At 40.5% G+C, this 20,062-nt stretch overlaps 1 protein-coding gene across 3 annotated transcripts in view; it reads left to right on the top strand.

Moving 5' to 3' along the window:
- Window positions 1-455: 455 nt before the first annotated feature.
- The window catches only part of LOC120515942 (zinc finger transcription factor Trps1-like), a 75,799-nt gene continuing 56,192 nt past the window's right edge, over window positions 456-20,062 (top strand). For 2 of the 3 annotated variants that reach the window (XM_039737332.1, XM_039737329.1), the window contains exon 1: window positions 820-1,606. The gene's annotated coding sequence lies outside the window, so the exon portion shown is untranslated. Of the gene's footprint in view, window positions 775-819; window positions 1,607-20,062 lie in introns of those variants that run through there. The other variant, XM_039737330.1, reaches the window with a different exon arrangement.

Here is a 20,062-nt window from a genome sequence, read left to right as displayed (position 1 = left end):
TCTCAACATAACCTGCGTGTGCACACGATCGCTCGTCCTAATCCTTGTTGAACTTTCTCACACAAGTTGCCAGGAGAGCCGCTTTTGGTCCCAGTAGCAGCGGTCCGGCGTCGCCTGGAGCGGCTCTTCGACCCTCGGAGCCCCCTGCACTTTTCCGTCTGGGTTTCCCCGTCTAAGTTTTTTTTTTTTTTACATATAACATTCTCTTCCTTCATCGCCACTGTGGAGCAGCTCCGGGACGCGGCCGATGACGGATCCCTAAAAGGATCCCGACTAGAAGCCGCGCAGTGAGTTGTCCGCTCCTAGAAACTAAAGGCAACCTGTAGAGCTCGGATCGCCGTGTGGAGCGAGCGAGCGAGCGAGCGAGCGAGCGAGCGGTGCGGTGCGCCTGTCTCTTTAAGAGCCCTCCGTCTATAGGGTGGCGCTTTCCTCTGCAAAGGCTTCTTGATATTAATAGTGTTGGTGTCTTGAAACTGACGTAATGCTTGGAGTCTGAGGTCCTGACAACCGATAACATTTCTGATAAAGAACTGGGCTCACTGCAAACTAACCTCCTTTTTTTTCCAGACACGGGCGTTTATTATTAAACCCAATCCTCCTGGCCTGACCGCCTAGACAGACCTCTATGTATGTCTATGAGTATTAGAAATCTTTAACCCCTTCAAATAATCCGAGATCAACAAACAAACAACAGAAAGACGGTTCATGGCTCAAGCCAAAGAAAAAGCTCCACCATCTTTCAGGCTGCAAAGATTATTGCCATTTAATCAACAGGTAAGGAGACAACAAATCCTGCTAAGATTGCTACTGTGTGCCGAGATAAGGAAACGCTAAGGCAAGGCGCGATGCGAACGTATAGACGAGTTCCTGAATGGATGATCGCCTCGAAATGTTATGTAATGCTGGGGAGAGAGAGCTTGGGGATTTGTGAATCAGTTGTGAGCTACTTACTTTGCAAAAGAGGGGAGAAAAAAAGAGCAGGGGCTTCTCAGATTTCACATGGCATGTAAGGTTTTGTTAGGAAATGCACGAGAAATTGAGATCGGCTACTTGCAACTTGCAGTCGTCTCATATCGTGGAGGTCATATTGGAAGAAAAAAAGCAAACCTGAACACACACACACATACACGGGCAGGCAGACACACACACTCACACACACACTCACACACACACACACACACACAAAAAGGCTAACCAAAACACGAGATCTTCCAGTAGCTCGGTGGCTGAGGTGCTTTTTTTGTTTTGTTTTGGCAGTGCGGTGTTGCTAAATGCACAAAATAAAAAAAAATGAAAGACGGAGGCAAAGTTCTGAAAAGTACTTTGAGGCGGAACGTGTCGTTTTGCTGAAAGCCGTGCACTGAGGCGAATTTAATTGTTTTGCGCTGATCTGAGTGCGTGCGTGCACGCGTGCGTCGGAGTGGCCGCTGAGGAGGACAAGAAGAAGGAGAAAAAGAAAAAGAAGACGACTTAGAAGGAGAAACCTAAAGGCGTTAACAGAAGAATCCGCTGATAATGACCGCTCGTAGCCCAAAGCCAGCTTCGTTTCATGTGGCCCGACGTTAATGATGCGCAGCCTAACCATGGATCGGGCCCGAGTTCACGAGTAAGTTGTTTTTTCTTTTACGTTGGGGAAGAACACAACGTGCTTCGGTGCTGGCGAGGGTGTTTTCGGTGTAAACGCGATTCACAAACAGTTCAAGTGCGGAATGCTAATGGCCATCAGTTGATGGTGCTAACTTTGTTTTTTTGTGTGCGACCCCGATTTTGTGTTGATGGGGGGGGGGGTCACTTGAGTTTCGGGGCGAAGCTGGGCAAAAAGTAAAAGGAACTAAAGAAAAAGTTTGAATGGTCCGCTCGGTACATTTCTTAGCAGGAGTACATTCTTAAAAAAAGTATTGTACTCACAATTAAAATTTATACACGCTGGCCGTTGCGTAAAAAGTCATCAGGGTTTTTCTTTTATTAATTTGAAAAGTCCCCGAGTTTTAATCAAATCGCGGCGGCCGGCCGGCCGGCCGTTAACGCCGCTGCACTTAACGCGAGTTGACAGGCGATTCGCGCCGGCGTGATTCTGATCAACTGGAACTGCTGCGGACTTTGGGCGAACTCCGTTTTAATCTGCAGCTGTCTTTCACAAGCGAAAATAAACCGGCATGTATCGATTAAACCAAGCATGACAAAGAACAACAAATGCGGTTTCGCTGACACTTGTACGTACTACCTAATTAGAACTTGTGCTGCCGGCTTTCGGGTCGACAGAAGTGACCGAGTTAACGATCCACAAGAAAGAGACGATTCAGCGGACACGCTCACCGTAACTTTCCACTCCTTTCGAAACTGCACAATCGGTGTGTGTGTGTGTGTTTTCGTTTTCTTCAGACTTTGTGGTTGGTTCACTTTTAAATAAATAAATCGCGTGCGATCCCTTTCCATTCATTCGACTACTGTGTTTCACCCAGTATGACACAAAAAAATCCCTTGTTGCTTCCAGTAGATGAATTACAGCGCTTCCTGTAAACGGCGAAACTGACAGCAGTGTCTGGAAATGATAGGCTGGCGACAAAAAAAAGGTGAACGAACGGCCGCTAATGACGTGGCCACAAAGCGGACCACCGAGCCGAGGCTGGCAGAGGCCTTCACTTTTCACCCAAAATGATAAACAAACAAACTGATGACAACAACAACAACAACAAAAACAACGACAATACAAAGAAAAAAAAGTCTCATTCAGGAAACGGGGGCCGACCGACTGAGCACAAGAACTGCCGCAGAAATCTCGCACAGGTTTAGACAGCTGTTCGCTGAAAGCGGCGACCCCCATAATTGGGGAGGGAAAAAAAATGACCGTTTAATTCTGGACAACGCGCTCATTTTATTTCAGACTTCACACAAAGTCCCAAGAGGTCGGCTTGAGGGGATGCTGCGGACCAAATGGCCTGCGAAGATTTTCTAGGCGTTAGAAAATGTTAGGAAAATAAAAGTTTACTGCCGTGAGTGTTTTGGATGGTCTCGAATTAGGCTTCATATATTTACTTAATAAGCGTAAAACTAGCAATAAACAGACAGACTTTAATGTATACATGTGAGTAGTAAAAACAAAAGAAAAAGAAAACAAAACCAAGGTAAATAAAAGAGGAAGAACTACTCAGAAATTACAGACCACACAGCAGAAAAGAAATGGAGATCAATTGATTATATAGCGCCTTTCACCATTTCTATCTATCTATCTATCTATCTATCTATCTATCTATCTATCTATCTATCTATCTATCTATCTATCTATCTATCTTATATAGTGCCTTTCATATCTATCTATCTATCTATCTATCTATCTATCTATCTATCTATCTATCTATCTATCTATCTATCTATCTATCATAGATGAATTTAATGTATCATACATAATTAGGTGTTATGCCTTTTACATTAAACGTATCTATCATATAGTAGTCTATCTATCTTATATACTGCCTTACATATTCTCTCTCTAAATCTTATTAGTATTGTGCCTTTCACCTACTGCCTTTCTATTTTATAGTGTAATCCTATTAAGCTGTCTCTCAAATTTTACATAATAGCTTACAGTTTCTGTCTATAAATTATGTGTTTTATATAGCTCTGTGCACTGTTTTTATATCTTTTTAGTGTCTTTTTACTAGCAGTTCTGTTTTATATACTGCCTTAAACTTTCTGTATATGACTCTCAAAAGTTATGTAGTGCTTTTCACTGTTTTGCTGATTTAGTACATTTGACTGTTATGAAGTGAATTCTATCTATCTATCTATCTATCTATCTATCTATCTATCTATCTATCTATCTATCTATCTATCTATCCTGCCTACTATACTAAAATTAAATTCTATCTATCTATCTATCTATCTATCTATCTATCTATCTATCTATCTATCTATCTATCTATCTATCTTAGATGAATTTAATATAAAAAGCACAATACCTGTCTATATATCATAGATAGATAGAGTACTATAAAATAGATAGATCATTATTATGCCTTTTAAATTAAATGGATGTCTCTTTTTAATATAGTGCCTTTTCTGTTTATCTGTCTCTCTGTTTATATTCACATAAAAATACACACATATGTGAAATAATTCAAAGAATGTAAGAAACCTTTCATGTTGTGGTCTGTTGAAAACTGAATTTATTTTATGGAGAGTTAAGTACGTAGATATGACTGAAGGCTAAACAGCTTAGATTTTTTTCTTTAATTTTTCAAGGTAGAAATCGGCTTTGTCTCTGTTATTTCTTGTACAAACACATATATATTATATGTGTGTGTTTGTGTCTGTATATATATACTGTATATGTATATATACAGTATATATATATACGTGTGTGTGTGTGTGTAAATAGCGTAGCTTCATATTTTGTGCCGAGTGCTGTGAGGATGGAGATGCCGCCACACCTTGCAGCCTTAAGTTGGGTGAAGCAGCTGTGAGAATCTTCTGATATGATTTTCAGTTACAGTCAATGATCGACGTTCACACACACACACACACACAGACACGCACACACACACATATATAAAATGTGACATAACTTTCTTGAAGCTTCTTAGGCTCAGAGTTGCGGGGTCTCTCGTCTCTACTAAAGTGCACTCACATACTCCGTTATTCTACATTGGATTACACAGATCTGAGAATGTCACCTTATGTTCTACGTTCATGTGCTTTGACTCAGAAGCAGGTTCTCTGTGTTTGAAAGTAGAGATCCGTAGATGCATAGCTTGATAAACGGGATGTTTAGAGAGGTATGTCGGAGGGCCGCTGTACGAGAGGTCGGTTGATGGAAGAGCTCTGGTGTAACTGACGTGAAACAGGCCAGACAGAGAGATAGAGAGAGAGATGGACACACAGACGGGCAGGACAGACAGACGTATGTTAGGTGGATGGATAGACAGATGGATTCTAAGTGTTTTGACGTCTGTTGTGCTCAAAGGACTTAAAGCTCATCTTCCTCTCAGGGTCGCCCTCCGTGTGTTTAATTATTTTCTATTAGGGTTGTAGTTTGAGGGCTGTGGCTTTAATGGCACCAGGCAGTTGGCCTCCATCTTTGGGTAGACGTCTCAGTTTTGTAACTTTGCCTTTTTTAGAAGGGTGTGATCATACGTATGTCCTGTATGTGTGCACGTGTACTGTATGATTAAGAACACAGACACTCGTACGTGTGCTGTTTGTAGGACTCGCATGTCGTATTATTATAATCCTGCTCAGGGTAAAGCAGGTTTAGAAAGTGGATGGATGGTTTCTGAACCTTGAAGTATTTGGGATCTGAGTTTTCATAACAGTTCTAATTGCGCCCCCTAATGTTTTTTTGAAAGGAGCCCACTAATACCAATTTGTTCTTTTTTAAATTAATGATATATCATAGATGCATATTTTATTATACCTACTTAACTTTTATTGACATTTATCTAACTCTATATTTATTGTTCTAGTATCCGAATGGAGTTTAAGTTAATTTGTTTTGGTTTCAATAGATGGATTTTTCATATTTGTGATTCTTGTTTTCTTTTTTTCATCTTCGCGCCCCCCTTTTTGTTACTTTGTGGCCCCCTAGGGAAGACTGCCCCACAGGTTGAGAACCACTGGGTTATAATAATAATAAATAATAATAATAATAATAATATACAGTAGATACTGTAGATGGCTCGATAGAAGACAGCATGCGTTCTCTTATTAGTTAAGTAAGGTGTGTGATAATCGGTGATAAGTTCATTATAAATATTACAATTTATTTATGTTTTTTAATGATGTCCCGATTTCATTCATGCTAATATTTCTGCGTCCCATCCAAGATCGGAATGGCATTCCCCCCCCCCACACTCTTCTCTAGCACCACTTTTTTAGTGACCCTCGTTCATTGACAGTTGTCACTCGACGAAGTCCCACCATTTCATTCTCGGATTTCCTTACTTGGCGGCAGTGGAAATCCATAGGCAGTTTTTCAAAGTTGTCGCTGGCCGAGAGTTTTTACTTTTTTTTCTCGACGGCTGCCCACATTTGTTAACCTGATGTGAGTGAGAAATCGCACGAAGTCAGGAAGCGCTAACGGTTGTCGTTTGTTTTGTGAGCGTGTGTTTTTTTTTTTTTTTAATTTTATTTCTGTTGTTTTATTTTTTCGCTTTTCCGATGACCGGCCACCACTTGCAAAGGTGCAGATTTTTCATTGTTAAAGGCGGCGGCCATGCTTGGGTCCCATTTCAGCCCCAGGCCGTCCACGTTTGTGCCTTCAATCCAAATCCTCGGTTTCTGCTGCTTTGTATTCCAAGGGGTGTGAAGCCCCTGTGTGAGCCCCCTGGGGTCTCGGCTGGTGTGTCTACATGATAGTCGCCTGACTGCAGCTCATTGGCTTCTTAGACGTTTCATCTTGAATGTCTTCTTCACTTTCACGGTTAGGGTTGGCGATCCCTCTGAATTTTAGGGTCTGGCTTCTTTCTTTCGGGGTCTTGCTTATTGAAGTTGCGCTTTATTTTATGGGTTGTTTCCTTTTCCCTGCACAGCACTTTTATTTGTATTTGTTTCGCTTCGCTCATGTCGTGTATTAAATCTGGGTAATGATTTTGATTTCCGAGTCGTGTGCCACCAAAGGCACTGCGTCGTATAAAGGCTGGCCGATTATTTCAAAGCTCTTATAATATAATTCTCAATGCAAGTTTTTACTAATCAGTTCCAGATGTTTTATTCCATTCTGCATTGATCCCAAATCCCGGTGAACTTTTAATATAAATGTGGCTGAAATTCCGGGCAACCCGCGAACCCCGCATGGTTCCGCTTCGTCGGCCGCACACGTCCTTTCATTCTGTCCTCAGGATTTATAAAAGCCTCTAAAAGAAGGCACAATCGATTTTGAGCTGCCGGCTCCCGTCTCCCAGAGTTATCAGTTGAAATTTTTGGGGGCTTTATATGGGACGTAACCCTCGAAATCAGAAAAGAATCAAAGACGTGGACGTGAAATAGGGTTAGGGTTAAGTTTAGGGTTAGGGTTAGTCCTTTAGCCGTCTTTTCGTAGGACTTTGAAAACCAACGCTTTGCCTGCAGTCGTTCTGCAGGCCGTGAACGACTTCAAAGTACGGAGTAGCGGGCATCGATTAAAATGAGTGCTTTTATGATCCGTTTACATAATTCCGTCATTATTTTGCGATCTTCTAGAACACGTTGGCGATGACTTCATTCTGAAAGTTAAATATTTTGTGAGCCGTTAATAATCACGCGTTATGGGTTTGGCTCCCGTGTGGTTCATTCCTGTCTGACGATCGAATTTGTCGTAAGTTTTCTTTGCTTTATTGTTCACGAATACCCAACCTGCAATCTGCTCTCCGTAACCATCGTTCCCACCATGTTCAGTTTTATTGTCAAAGGCATTTATGAATTTTATTTTGTGATGGCTTGTTGCAGTTCCTTCATTTGGAGCCCATCTGTCACTGTTTAGGAGGTGATGTATGTTGGTGAAAGGCAGCACCGGACCCCGGACCACTAAGTCGTGGTGTTGCAGAATCCTCAGGGTACTGCAGGGTGGCCAGATGGCCTGGCTTGGATGGACCTTTTCTTGGCCTTTTTTCCCCCCTAGAAATTCATTTTGTCCTTTTCCCCCCATTCTTCTGTCAAATGATCTGAATTGTCATTTATTTTACAATTATTAGGCACCTTAAAAACCTGAAAGCTTAGAAAACCCAAGATATGAAGGGTTGACTCTTAAGTTCATCATCTGTGAATGACTGAGCTTAAATGGCTGATGTGAATTGACCCCTTATAGGTGTGGACCCGCTAGTGGGCTGGTGGTACACCATCCAGGGTTGGCCCTTGCCTTGTACTGGAAAGTCACACCGCTTCAGAAGAGGTCACCCACCTGAAGTTAAGCAGAGTCAGGCCTGGCCATCTAGGACCATCAAGGAAAAGGTGTTAGCGAGGTCAGCAGGGGGCACGTACCCTGTGGTCCGTGTGTGGGGTACGGGGGGCACTGTGCTGTGAAAAGTGTCCCTGTTCTTCAGATGAGACGTGAAAGGGACGTCCTGACCCTCTGTGGTCAGAAAAGACCTTTTGGAAAGAGTGGGTTGTTTCCTGACATCCTGGCTTGGTTGCCCTTCATGGGAGGGATGGTCATTGTGGCCCCCTAATCATCCTCTGTATCTTATTGGCTAACTCATACTGTGATGTGTGGTGGGCGTACGGGTGCAAGAATGGCTGCCCTTGCATTATCCACGTGATGCCACACACTGGTGGTGGCAGTTGTTGAGATGGCCCCCCCTACTGTCTGCATAAAGCGCTTGGAGAAGGTTAGAAAACCTTTTCATTATTTTTATTGATGGTCAAAGTGTTCCGGTGATCTTAAACTCAAGGAGCAGGATAGAGAGTGGATGGGCAAGTGAAGTCCAGCAATGGTGAATCCTGCAATAAACATAAACTGATGGGATGTCACAAAAATGGTGCTGAGGATAAATCACAAGAAAGAATCCCAAACAAAAATTTAAAAAGATGTCAGAGGAAAAGGGGACAGTCACAAAATTCAGTTTCTTTTGATACTGGCTGTGCTTACCTGTCTGAGACGGACTGAAATCTAAGTTATCAACGTTGACCTCAGTGTTAATGTTTAAAGAGTGCTATGCAATGGATAAGTCTCTGTTATATGCCAGTTTGTACGGGATTTTTGCAGTGCACCATCTGTTGGAATAACAAATGCAATGATTTTATTAAGACAAATATTTGTGATGTGCATTTGGTTGGAGTGACACATTCAATACATAGGTCTCTCTTATATGCCATTTGGTATGGATTCATGAAATCAGTGTTCATGTTTGTGAAGTGCCATCTGTTGGAATGCCAAATACAATTAATATGTCTCTGTTTTACACCATTTGTTGTTTGTTTTGTAAAAGCAGTGTTAATAGTCATGGTGTGCCATCTGTTGGAATGAAAAATTGAGTGCATAGGTATGTGTTATATGCCATTTGGTGTAGGATTCGTAAAAAGCAGTGTTCATTTTTTTGATGTGCCATCTGTTGGAATGTAAAATGGAGTGCATTTTATTACTACAAATGAGTGTGATGTGCCATCTGTTGAAATGACAAATGCAGTGCATATGTCTTGAATTATATGCCATTTGGTATGGGATTTGTTAAAAGCTGTGTTAATGTTTTTGATGCACCATCTGTTGGAATGAGAAATTATTTGCATAGGTCTCTGTTATATACCATTTGGTAAGGGTTTTTTAAAAGAAGTGTTTATGTTTGTGATGCGCCTTCTGTTGGAATGACAAATGCAATGCATTTTATTTGTACTAAAGTTTGTGATGTGCCATCTGTTGGAATGCCACTTGCAATACATCGGTCTCTGTTATGCTCCATTTGGTAATGACATAGCAGCTGGAAGGACACACAAATACACAGTCACAAGGACACATGTCCTTTTATTATGGTGGACAGTGCTCCTTACTGAGTGCAGGTGCAAAGTGCTGGGAGAAGTCCCCGGGTAACATCTTACAAATTACGAAATATAGAATACTCGTGGTCACACAGGTGTTAGCAGTGGGATCTGAACTCATAACCTCAGGATCTGAAGTCCAAAGCCTTAATCTGGTTGTTGGACTTCCCGTCAAGTGCATCGAGACAGTCGATGGACGGGCCGGAGCCTTGCTGACACCGGTTCGGGGTGACGCCTGCTGCTTGTTGGCGCTATATCAGACAAACACCGGTATTATTATAAAACACACAGATTTATTAACAATAATGTCCCTCACAGAGTCCCGCACAGCACACAGTGCTCCCGCACCAATTGCCTCAAAATTACGAGCCTTTCAACGTCCATGGGCCGCTTTTCCTCCTTGCGCTGGAGCTTTGTCCTCCTCCAGCACCCGACTCTCGCTCCCCGATTGTAGGAAGGCGGCCCCCTTTAGAATCACTCGGATGTGCTCCAGGTGCTCGCTGATGTTCTTCTGGCTGCACCTCCTGGTGGGGAGGAAGTGCCACATGAGCACCCAGAAGCACTCCAGGTGTCCCTGGATGGTCCTTCCTCCACCTTCCCAGGTGTGGTAGAAGTGCAGATCTCCCGGGGTCTATGAGGCTTGGGGCGACCCCTGGCGGTAGCCGCGAGCCCCAACAGGTTTGAGTCTCCACGCTCCTTCCCCGTGATCCCCTCACTATCCAGGGCGGTTGCCCCCTCGTGGCCCAAGGGATGTATAGATTGCCTCCCAGTCCTTCCAGGCATCCCCGCTGGGTCTGACCCCCCAGCCTTCTGCCACAGAAGTAAAGTCCGCTTGACTGAAGCCACACAAACCGTTCATTTCAAGTAGTTCTTGGAGTGGAAATGAAGTACTTGCAAGTGGCAGCCAAGCGTAACATTGGCACAGTTTGGTGGGTGCACGTCGTTTGAGTGTCGTTTGTGCACAGTCTGGTGTGGTGCCCGAGGCACTGGCCTGCAAACCACAAGGGTGCCAGTTCAATCGCCACCTCCAAGTCGCTCAGCCCACCGACTGGTGAAACCCTTGGGCTTACGGAGGAAAAGTCAGCGGAAAGTGGCAGAAAAACTCGACTGTTTATCTAGTGGGCCGCTGTGAAGAAGTCTCTTAAATGTCAAAACTTGTGTGTGTGTGTGTCACACGCAGAGTGATGTAACTTCATCAGAAAGTGTTTGAATTCCAACAGATTGTGCACAACATACTGGATCTCCGACAATTGTCCCATAAATGGTGCAAATGCATGGGATCTCTTTTACTACAATTAAACTCTTTATTTGTTTCCCAGTATACTACAATGAATTAATATTCAAAATATAACTCAGTAATACTGGATATGGGACAGCTTGTCACGTGCTGAGAAGGCTGTAATTTAAACCAAAAAAAAATGTGTATATGTATATATTTTTTATTTTTTTTCCACAGATAATTCAATGATCACAAACTATCTCCCTAAAATGGCGTATTTGGGCCATAATTAACCCGCACTTTTTATTTGTTTCCCACTTTACTGCAGTGAAGTAACAAACCTTCATCACGAGTGGCTGATCATTCCCCGTTGATAATATACATCTTGTTGGGATTTTTTTTTAATAAAACATTTTACTAAATTCCACAATTATTGCCAACAGTGTCTCTCTTTAAATAATGAAAATCACACTTTGGCTTTCAATCAGAATTAAGGCATGTGCTTTATTTAAGAAATAAATCTGTAGTTCCGTATCGGGCGGTTCATGGAACCGCAGGAATTTTAGGCTATTTTGTTTTTTCTTTTTATGAAATTTTTTCCCTCATTTTGCAGATTGTTCACCAGTTTCAAATTAAGCCACAAAATGACACGACAGATAATGCAAGTTGTGTCGCAATGCCCGCTGTCAAGGGGCGATGGCTTCTGCGCTGTGACAGCGGGTACACGAGAGTGTCACTAGGCTCTCGGACAGTTCGTAGCAACTTATAAGGGAAAAAAGCAACCGTTAAAGAAACAAATCACTAAATAAATAATCATGTTGTTATATCGAGGACATTGACATTCTTGAACCAATATTTATCTTAACTTCACAGATTGTTCAGAAAACTGCTGCGAGGTCATTTATCAAATATTCAAATAAATCACATTGTTTTTAGTAACGTTAAAGCATTTGTGTTCAAGATGCTGTAAAGTGAAGAAAATATCACTGGGATATGGCCATGGAGGGCGGATGTCATTGTTTACTTAAACTTTTATATGTAAATGTCTAAATGTCACTTAGTGTTAGCTGAGTTGGAATTAACAGAGCAGGTCTGCACCTCCAGCATTGTAAAGGTAATGAATTATTACGATTTAATGTGCTTACTACACACTTTCATTTGGGATTAATAGTATCTATCTATCTGTCTGTCTATAATCTAGTGCCTTTCATATCTGCCTATCCATACATTATATAGGGCCTTATCTATCTATTAATTATTATATAGTGCCTTTCACATTTGTCTGTTAATTATATAATCTATCTATCTATCTATCTATCTATCTATCTATCTATCTATCTATCTATTATATAGTGCCTTTCACATCTATCTATCTATCTATCTATCTATATACTACCATATCTATCTATCTATAATATTATATACAGTAATGCCTTTCACTATCTATCTGTCTGTCTATCTATCTATCTATCTATCTATCTATTATATACTACCATATCTATATATAAATTGTATAGTGCCTTTCATATTTGTCTGTTAATTATATAATGCATCTATCTATCTATTTATTATATAGCTTTATCTATCTATCATATAGTGCCTTTCACTGTCTATCCATCTATCTGTATAAATATATACAACCCATCCATCCTTCATCTAACCTGCTATATCCTAACTACAGGGTCACGGGGGTCTGCTGGAGCCAATCCCAGCCAACACAGGGCGCAAGGTAGGAAACAAACCCCGGGCACACACACACCAAGCACACACTAGGGACAATTTAGGACCGCCAGTGCACCTAACCTGCATGTCTTTGGACTGTGGGAGGAAACCCACGCAGACACGGGGAGAACATGCAGACTACACACAGGGAGGACCCGGGAAGTGAACCCATGTCTCCTAACTGCGAGGCAGCAATGCTATCCACTGTGCCACCGTGCCACTCCTATCTATATACAGTTCCCTTAATATTTATTATATAGTGCATGTATCTACTTATCCCACTATCTGTCTATTATATAGTGCCTTTCACATATTTGACTGCCACATTCATTATGCAGTACTTAATAAATGTCATCAAATGATGCTCCATGTCTTACAGTTCCTCTCACATAATTTTAATTAAAGCGTTCTTCCGAATAATAATAATAATAATAATAATAATAATAATACTAAATTGTATTTATGTAGCGCCTTTTCCATGATTGTTCACAGCAGATGTCTCTCTAATAATGCAGATTCCATTGTTTTTTATTTTATCCCCCATAGAGTTAATGCGCAGTCGCTCTTTAAGGCGCGCCGCTAAAGTGACCACATATTATAAACGTCAGTATTCTACGGTTTATATTTAAATTTTAGGGAAGTATTTTTTTTTATTATTCCACTGTTAAGTTGAATGGACGTTTGAAGGTGTCGCCTCATCAAATATATCTTTGTTAAGTTAGTTGCGCTCATTTTCTGCTTTTACTTTCTGATTTGCTGCAGTGATTAAATATTATAAACGTCCTCCCTTACTGTATCCGTATTGCCACTGAGAAAGCCATTTTTAATAATTTTAATTCAACAGATTATTCACAACGAAGTGTCTGAAGCTCCCACCTCCAGTAATCTGAATTCTATGTTTTTTTATGACGTTAATTCTGACTTTTTATTTAATTTCCAGTCTGATCTGCTGAAGTATTTTATAAATAGTCTGACCTGATGCTTTACATGCTACGGTTTTCAGTTGTGTCGAGTAGATGACCTTTGTTGAGACGTTGTGTGTTTGTTTGTTTGTTTGTTTGTTTAATCCAGCGCCCCGCTATGACGTAATTTTTGTTCCCTCAGGTTAACGCCCCCTTGGTATTTAAGAGGCGCCCGGCTGTGTCAGATTGACTAACGGCGGCTGCTCGCGTTACGTGACGCTCTCTCTTTCTACGGCTGCGCCGCTCCATTGTCACTTGTCATCAAACGTTTTCCGCACGTCTCCAGATTGATTTGCACCCTCATATGATACACACGACTTTACTTTTCTTGATTAGAAATGTTTTTGATTTGCTTCTGTATTTCTCGTTAGTTGATGATGTGTGTTCTGTAACTTTTATTACTTCAATAACTTCATGTTTTAACTCTCCATTAACACCAATTTCACACCCATAGTAATGCAAATCCCATTTTTTTCCATAAGTGAATGCGCTCTTTCTTTTTAAGATGTGCATGGATTGGTCGAAGCGAATAAACTTTGTGCATGACGCTCTTCGGGGCTGTCGTCCTACTGAAGATGAAATTCTTAATAAAATCCTTTCAATTCAGACGGATGATCGCATCCTCTAAAGTTCAAATCAAGCACATGAATGAATTTCTTTTCTTTTATTTTAAAATTCATTCTGATTCGCTAAAGTGACTCCATATTTCGAGCGCTCAGACTTGAATGTCTCTATTCCGCAGTTTCTGTCGCATCAGGATCGACAGAGAAGGCCCTCGACAGAATGTCAGCTCTGTGCTCCCATGTCGCTCTTCTAATAATGCAAGTCATCTCCTTCTTTAATAAAGTGAATACAAAGTTTAAAAAAAAAAAGATTTTCCAAAGTGAATACAAAGTGTTCATGTCATTACTGGAATCTGTGTATTTTGAATACTTCTCATCGACTCTTTATCGATTTTTTGATGACACGCCAAGACACACATTACATCTTTTTGGGAAATTTAAATTGCATATTTTATGAATAAAGTTTTCCGAGTTGGTTCATTATAATTATTATTACTTGATTATTTCAGTTCCACAGCTTGTGTCATAGTAAGAATAACTAAAGCTTAGGCACAAGGAATGGGTCTTTTTTTTTAAGTTAAATATCTTTATTAATTCCATGTCATTTAAATTCTGTCCCTACAGTTACACCTCAAATTACCGCAGTGATATTATTTTTGTTCTCAAATGTAAAGCGCAGATTATGTTAGATTATTTTAGCGTGTTAGCGCACCCACCACCTCTATTGGGAGCAGACGGCAGCAGGTGACACCTCAGCACCACACTGGCACAGTGGGAGTTTTTTTTTGCCAGTCCTGCCACCAACCTCCAAGTTTTCCTGGTTGTAACCTGCTGTCCAATTTGCTACATTAGGACGCCCGTATCTGGATTCTCGATATTCTCTGTCACATTGGGGGTCGCTGACTTTGGGTGTCCTATAGCCGATGTCACCTGAAGGAGGCCATTTTCACTAAAAGGTTGAATTCCACCACACGTCACTCACAGCAGGTCGCTGCACGTCCAGTCAGGCAAAGCGCACCTTTTATTTTTTAATAAAAATATTTCATTTTTTTTTTTTTAATTTAAGACTAGTCATCCCCTGTGGCTCCACCCATGTTGTAGTGAAACAGGACAGTGAGGAGGACACCGCCCTGATGTCACTCTTCCTCCTCCCCTCAGCCTGCAGCCTCTGTCACAGAATAGCACGAATATATATCTCTCATGCAAGCAAACTGTGATTCTTAGCACAATGAGAGAAGTCACAGAATCAACTGGAATGTTCAAGCAAATTGTAGAAAAAAAAAAAAAGATCTAAATCCGTTAAGTAGTTCACTCATTCGCTAGCTAAGTGGAGGTAAGGCTGGCGCGTGAGTGCGGAGGGCTCCGCCCCTCTCTCCTCGGCCTGCTGGGTCTCTCTTGAGTTCGCTCAAATAAACGGGTACTGCAAACAAACGAAGCAAATTATAGAAAAACCCGATTTAAATCCGTTATGTAATTCTCTCATGAAAAGCAGACAGACGTACATACAGACAGATTTTTTTATACATATATATATATAGAGAGAGAGATGTTTTCTGATTTGCTAACGTGAAGAAGATGCTGTTCAGGTCTTTACTACAAAGTCCTTTATATCTTTATATTACAATCTTAAATAAAATGAGTGTGCCGACCGTTCTTTAGTTTGGAAATACGCCTCAAGATTGCACCTCAAATAATGGCAGTTCTATTATTTTTTTGTAAAAGTTTAATCCAACATTGTATTTAGTATCTGATGTCCGAGGTAGTACATTAGAAATCTTATTACCCAATTCTTTCTATTCTTTCAGCTGATTCATTTTTTTAATAAAACTCTCCAGCTGACTGACATGGTGTCCCGTAAGGTCAGATCAGGACAAGCCCGTCATTTTATTTTTGTTTTCCAGGTATGTGTGTTTCTTCATGCTGATCCCAAGCCCGGATAAATGGGGAGGGTTACATAAGGAAGGGCATCCCTCCATCCATTATCCAACTCACTATATCCTAATTGCAGGGTCATGGGGGTCTGCTGGAGCCAATCCCAGCCAACACAGGACGCAAGGCAGGAAACAAACCCCGGGCAGGGCGCCAGCCCACCACAGGGCGCACACACACACACCAAGCACACCAAGCACACACTAGGGACACTTATAGAATCGCCAATGCACCTAACCTGCATGTCTTTGGACTGTGGGAGGAAACCCACGCAGACACGGGGAGAACATGCAAACTCCACGCAGGGAGGACCCGGGAAGCGAACCTAACTGTGAGGCAGCAGCGCTACCCACTGCGGTCAGGAAGGGCATCCGGTGTAAAATTTTGCCAAATCAATATGCGGACAATAATTTTGGATGATCCGCTGTGGCAACCCCTAACAGGAGCAGCCGAAAGAAGAAGAAGAAGAAAAAGATTGAGGAAGTGCTTTGCTTTGCTAAAGTGAATTTACGTTGTCACGTCGGGACTTTGTTTTAGTGATCCGCTCTCGGGTTGCACCTCCAGTGACGACAGTCAGACGTTTCTGTCAAATGCGAGGCGCACGCTCTGTTGACCAGGCCTTCCATTTTTTTTGAACTTTCATTACTCGAGTCTCCGTACCTTAAAAGTTCGGTCATGTTAAGTAAGAGTGGCCTTTTACAGACAACTGCATCCTAAGGTCGCATCTCCACTCATGCAAATCCCACCTTTTTAATTAATTTATTTATTTTTAAACTTATTACACACTTTTTATTCAAGATGTAGTTTGATTTGCTGAAATATATTTTCTGTGTTGGCACTTGAGGCACTCTGTTCTGTCACTGACGTCACTCTGAGACTCTCATTTGACAATGAAACCTTTTTTAGATATGCACTGCAGATTTACACCTCAAATAATGCCAGTTATATTTATTATTATGATTATTATTTTTTTTTTTGTGTGTCGTGTAAAATGCTCTTTTTATTTAGCGTGTTTTGCAGTTTGCAGAGGCAGTCCCACCACTGTTTTTGATTGTTGGCCCCTTACAGCTCACGTCACTTTCAGGAGGTCACTTTTAATAAGACGTCTAATTCTGCGCTTTGCTCACAGTAGATAGATAGATAGATAGATATGAAAGGCACCATATAGATAGATAGATAGATAGATAGATAGATAGATATGAAAGGCACTATATAATAGATAGATAGATAAATAGATGAAAGGTGCTATATGATAGATAGATAGATAGATAGATATGAAAGGCACTATATAATAGATACATAGATAGATAGATATGAAAGGCACTATATAATAGATAGATATGAAAGGCACTATATAATAGATAGATAGATGAAAGGTGCTATATGATAGATAGATAGATAGATATGAAAGGCACTATATAATAGATAGATATGAAAGGCACTATATAATAGATAGATAGATAGGTAAGGCACTATATAATAGATAGATATGAAATGCACTATATAATAGATAGATAGGAAAGGTACTATATAATAGATAGATATGAAAGGCACTATATAATAGATAGATAGATAGATAGCATTCTGAAAGGTCCAGTAGGCCAAACCCCAACTTTTTATTTTTTATTTTTAAACGTATTGGTTTTTTTTTATTTAAGATACGCTTTGATTTGCTGAAGTGAACACAATATTTCAAGTGTCCGCACTGTTTGTACGTCACGTTAAACGTTTCTGTTTTCTCGCTCAGCAGACGGTTATATCCAGAAGTCAGTCAACATAATCGCGGAAACAGCAGTCAGGTTTTTTATTTTATTTTATTATAATGGTTTTTAAACATCACTCAGGGGTTAACTTTTGCTCAAACGTTTTTCATAATTCCGCAGATTGTTCACAACAGTGTCCTGGGGTTCTATTATATAAATACAGAGCCCACCTTTACGTTTTTTTTTGTTTTTTCCCGTAACGATATTGTCCACTTTTTAGTTAAACTGTGTACTGATTCGTCAAATTCAATATTCTAGATGTGTGTTTGATAGCTTTTGACCCACAGAGAGTTTCAATTCTAATCAAATTGTTTTTCTCTGAATTCCTCGGGCGGCTCACAACAGCGTCCTGAGATTTCCTCCAACAACGCCAATCCCAGCCTTTGGTCGTAAAACTACACGCAGTTTGAATTGCTGATGCTGAGGAAACCTTTGAAATCTCACTACGTGATTTTCTGTATTGTGTCGCTTATGTCGCAGCGGGGATGGAATTTCTGATTAAATATTCTTTGTAATTCCACCGACTGTTGATTGATTTGCAGTGACACCTCACGTCACTTTTAATACCAAATTTGAACTGCACGGACCCTCACAGTCGTCTCCTGTCGAAAGTCGCAGCTCCCACCTGACCTCATAAAGTTATTGTGAATTTTTTATGTAGGAAATGTTTAGATATGCTAAACTGAATGAATACTTTAAATTTCAATACTCGATACCAGTGTATTTATACGACACCCTGAGAGTGGAACTTTTCATAAAACGTCGCTCTTAATTCCAAAGATTGTTCACAGCATCTAAGATTTCTCTAAATAATGCACATCCCATCTTTCTTCATAAAGTTTTTGCACACTTTTTATTTAGGAAATGTTTGGATATGCCAAGCTGAATGAATATTTCAAATTTCAATACTGGACACCAGTGTATTTACAGCTTGCGACACCCTGAGAGAGGAACTTTTGATAAAATGTCGCTCTTAATTAGCAGATTCTCCACAACAGCGTCTAAGATTTCTCTAAATAATGCACATCCCATCTTTCTTCATCCAGATATCGCACACTTTTCAAGTTCTATCTTGATATGCTAAAATGTATAAATACTTGAAACGTCATTTCTTTCGTATTCTGTAACTCATAACACCCTGAGAGAGGAGCTTTTGATAAAACGTCGCTCTTAATTCCACAGATTGTTCTCGGCGGTGTGTAAGATTCCATCAAATGATGCAGATCCCGTTATTACACGCTCTGTATTTAAGATATTCTTTCATACGATAAAATTTTGAATATTGGCACGCGAGGCTGCGTGTTGTGTAGTTTCTAACACACCCAGAGTGTAAGGTTTGGATCAAACGTTGTTCTTCATTCAGCACATTGTGCTGCCAGATTACTTCGAATGGTGGACTACCCCGTCGTTTTTCATCAAGTTATCGCACGCATTTTATTTCGCATACATGTTAAAATGATCAAATGCATACGTGTTGGAAATCTGGCTGCCTGAAGCGGTGTGTTCTGTAGTTGACGACACACCACTGAGGGTGGCACTTTGGACAGATGGTTTTCTTTTTGTTCACAACGGCCTCTAACATTTCTTTAAGTAGTTTAGTCCCACAAGTTATTGCTTTTTATTTAAGAGGTGTTTCAAAAGGCTAAAATGTAGGAATGTTTGAAATATCACTACTTCTATAGCTTAGGACACCCTGAGAGTGGAACTGTCGATAAAATGTCTTCCTTAATTCCACAAATTGGTCAAAACGGTGGGTAAGATTTCTTCAGATACGGCTCATTCCACAAGTCGCCGCTCTTTTTACTTGTTTTGATTTATAAAATATTTAAAATAGCAGTACTGGACACCATACATTTATAGCTTACCACTTTTAAAGACATTATTGCACACTTTTTACCGTATTTAAGATTCATTTCATGTACTAAATTGTGTACGTTTAAAATATGTGTCCTTGAAGCTGTGTCTTCTACAGCATATGACACCCCGAGAGTGGGACTTTTAATCAAATTTTGTTCTTAGATTCCTCAGGTTGTTCCCAACAGATTTCTTCAGATACGGCTCATTCCACAAGTCACCGCTCTTTTTACTTGTTTTGATTTTTAAATATTTAAAATAGCAGTACTGGACGCCGTGTATTTATAGCTTAGGACACCCTGAACCTTTCATAAAGTGTTTCTCTTAATTCCGCAGCTTTAAGATTTCTTCAAATAATGCACGTCCCTCCATTTTTAAAGACATTATTGCACACTTTTTATTTAAGATGCATTTCATATACTTAAATGTGTAAATGTTAAATATGTGTCCTAAAAGCTGTGCATTATAGATATCGCTTAGGACACGCTGGGAGTGGAACTTTTAATAAAACGTCGTTCTTAAATTCCACAGATTGTTCCCAACAGTTTGTGAGGTTTCTTCAGATAATGCAAGTCCTACAACTTATTGCTCTTTCTACTTGTTTTC

This window comes from Polypterus senegalus, chromosome 15 (assembly GCF_016835505.1).
Source record: "Polypterus senegalus isolate Bchr_013 chromosome 15, ASM1683550v1, whole genome shotgun sequence".
In the NCBI taxonomy this organism is placed as follows: domain Eukaryota; kingdom Metazoa; phylum Chordata; class Cladistia; order Polypteriformes; family Polypteridae; genus Polypterus; species Polypterus senegalus.
Note: the sequence above shows the minus strand (reverse complement) of the source record. Positions and strands in the feature narration are given on the sequence as shown.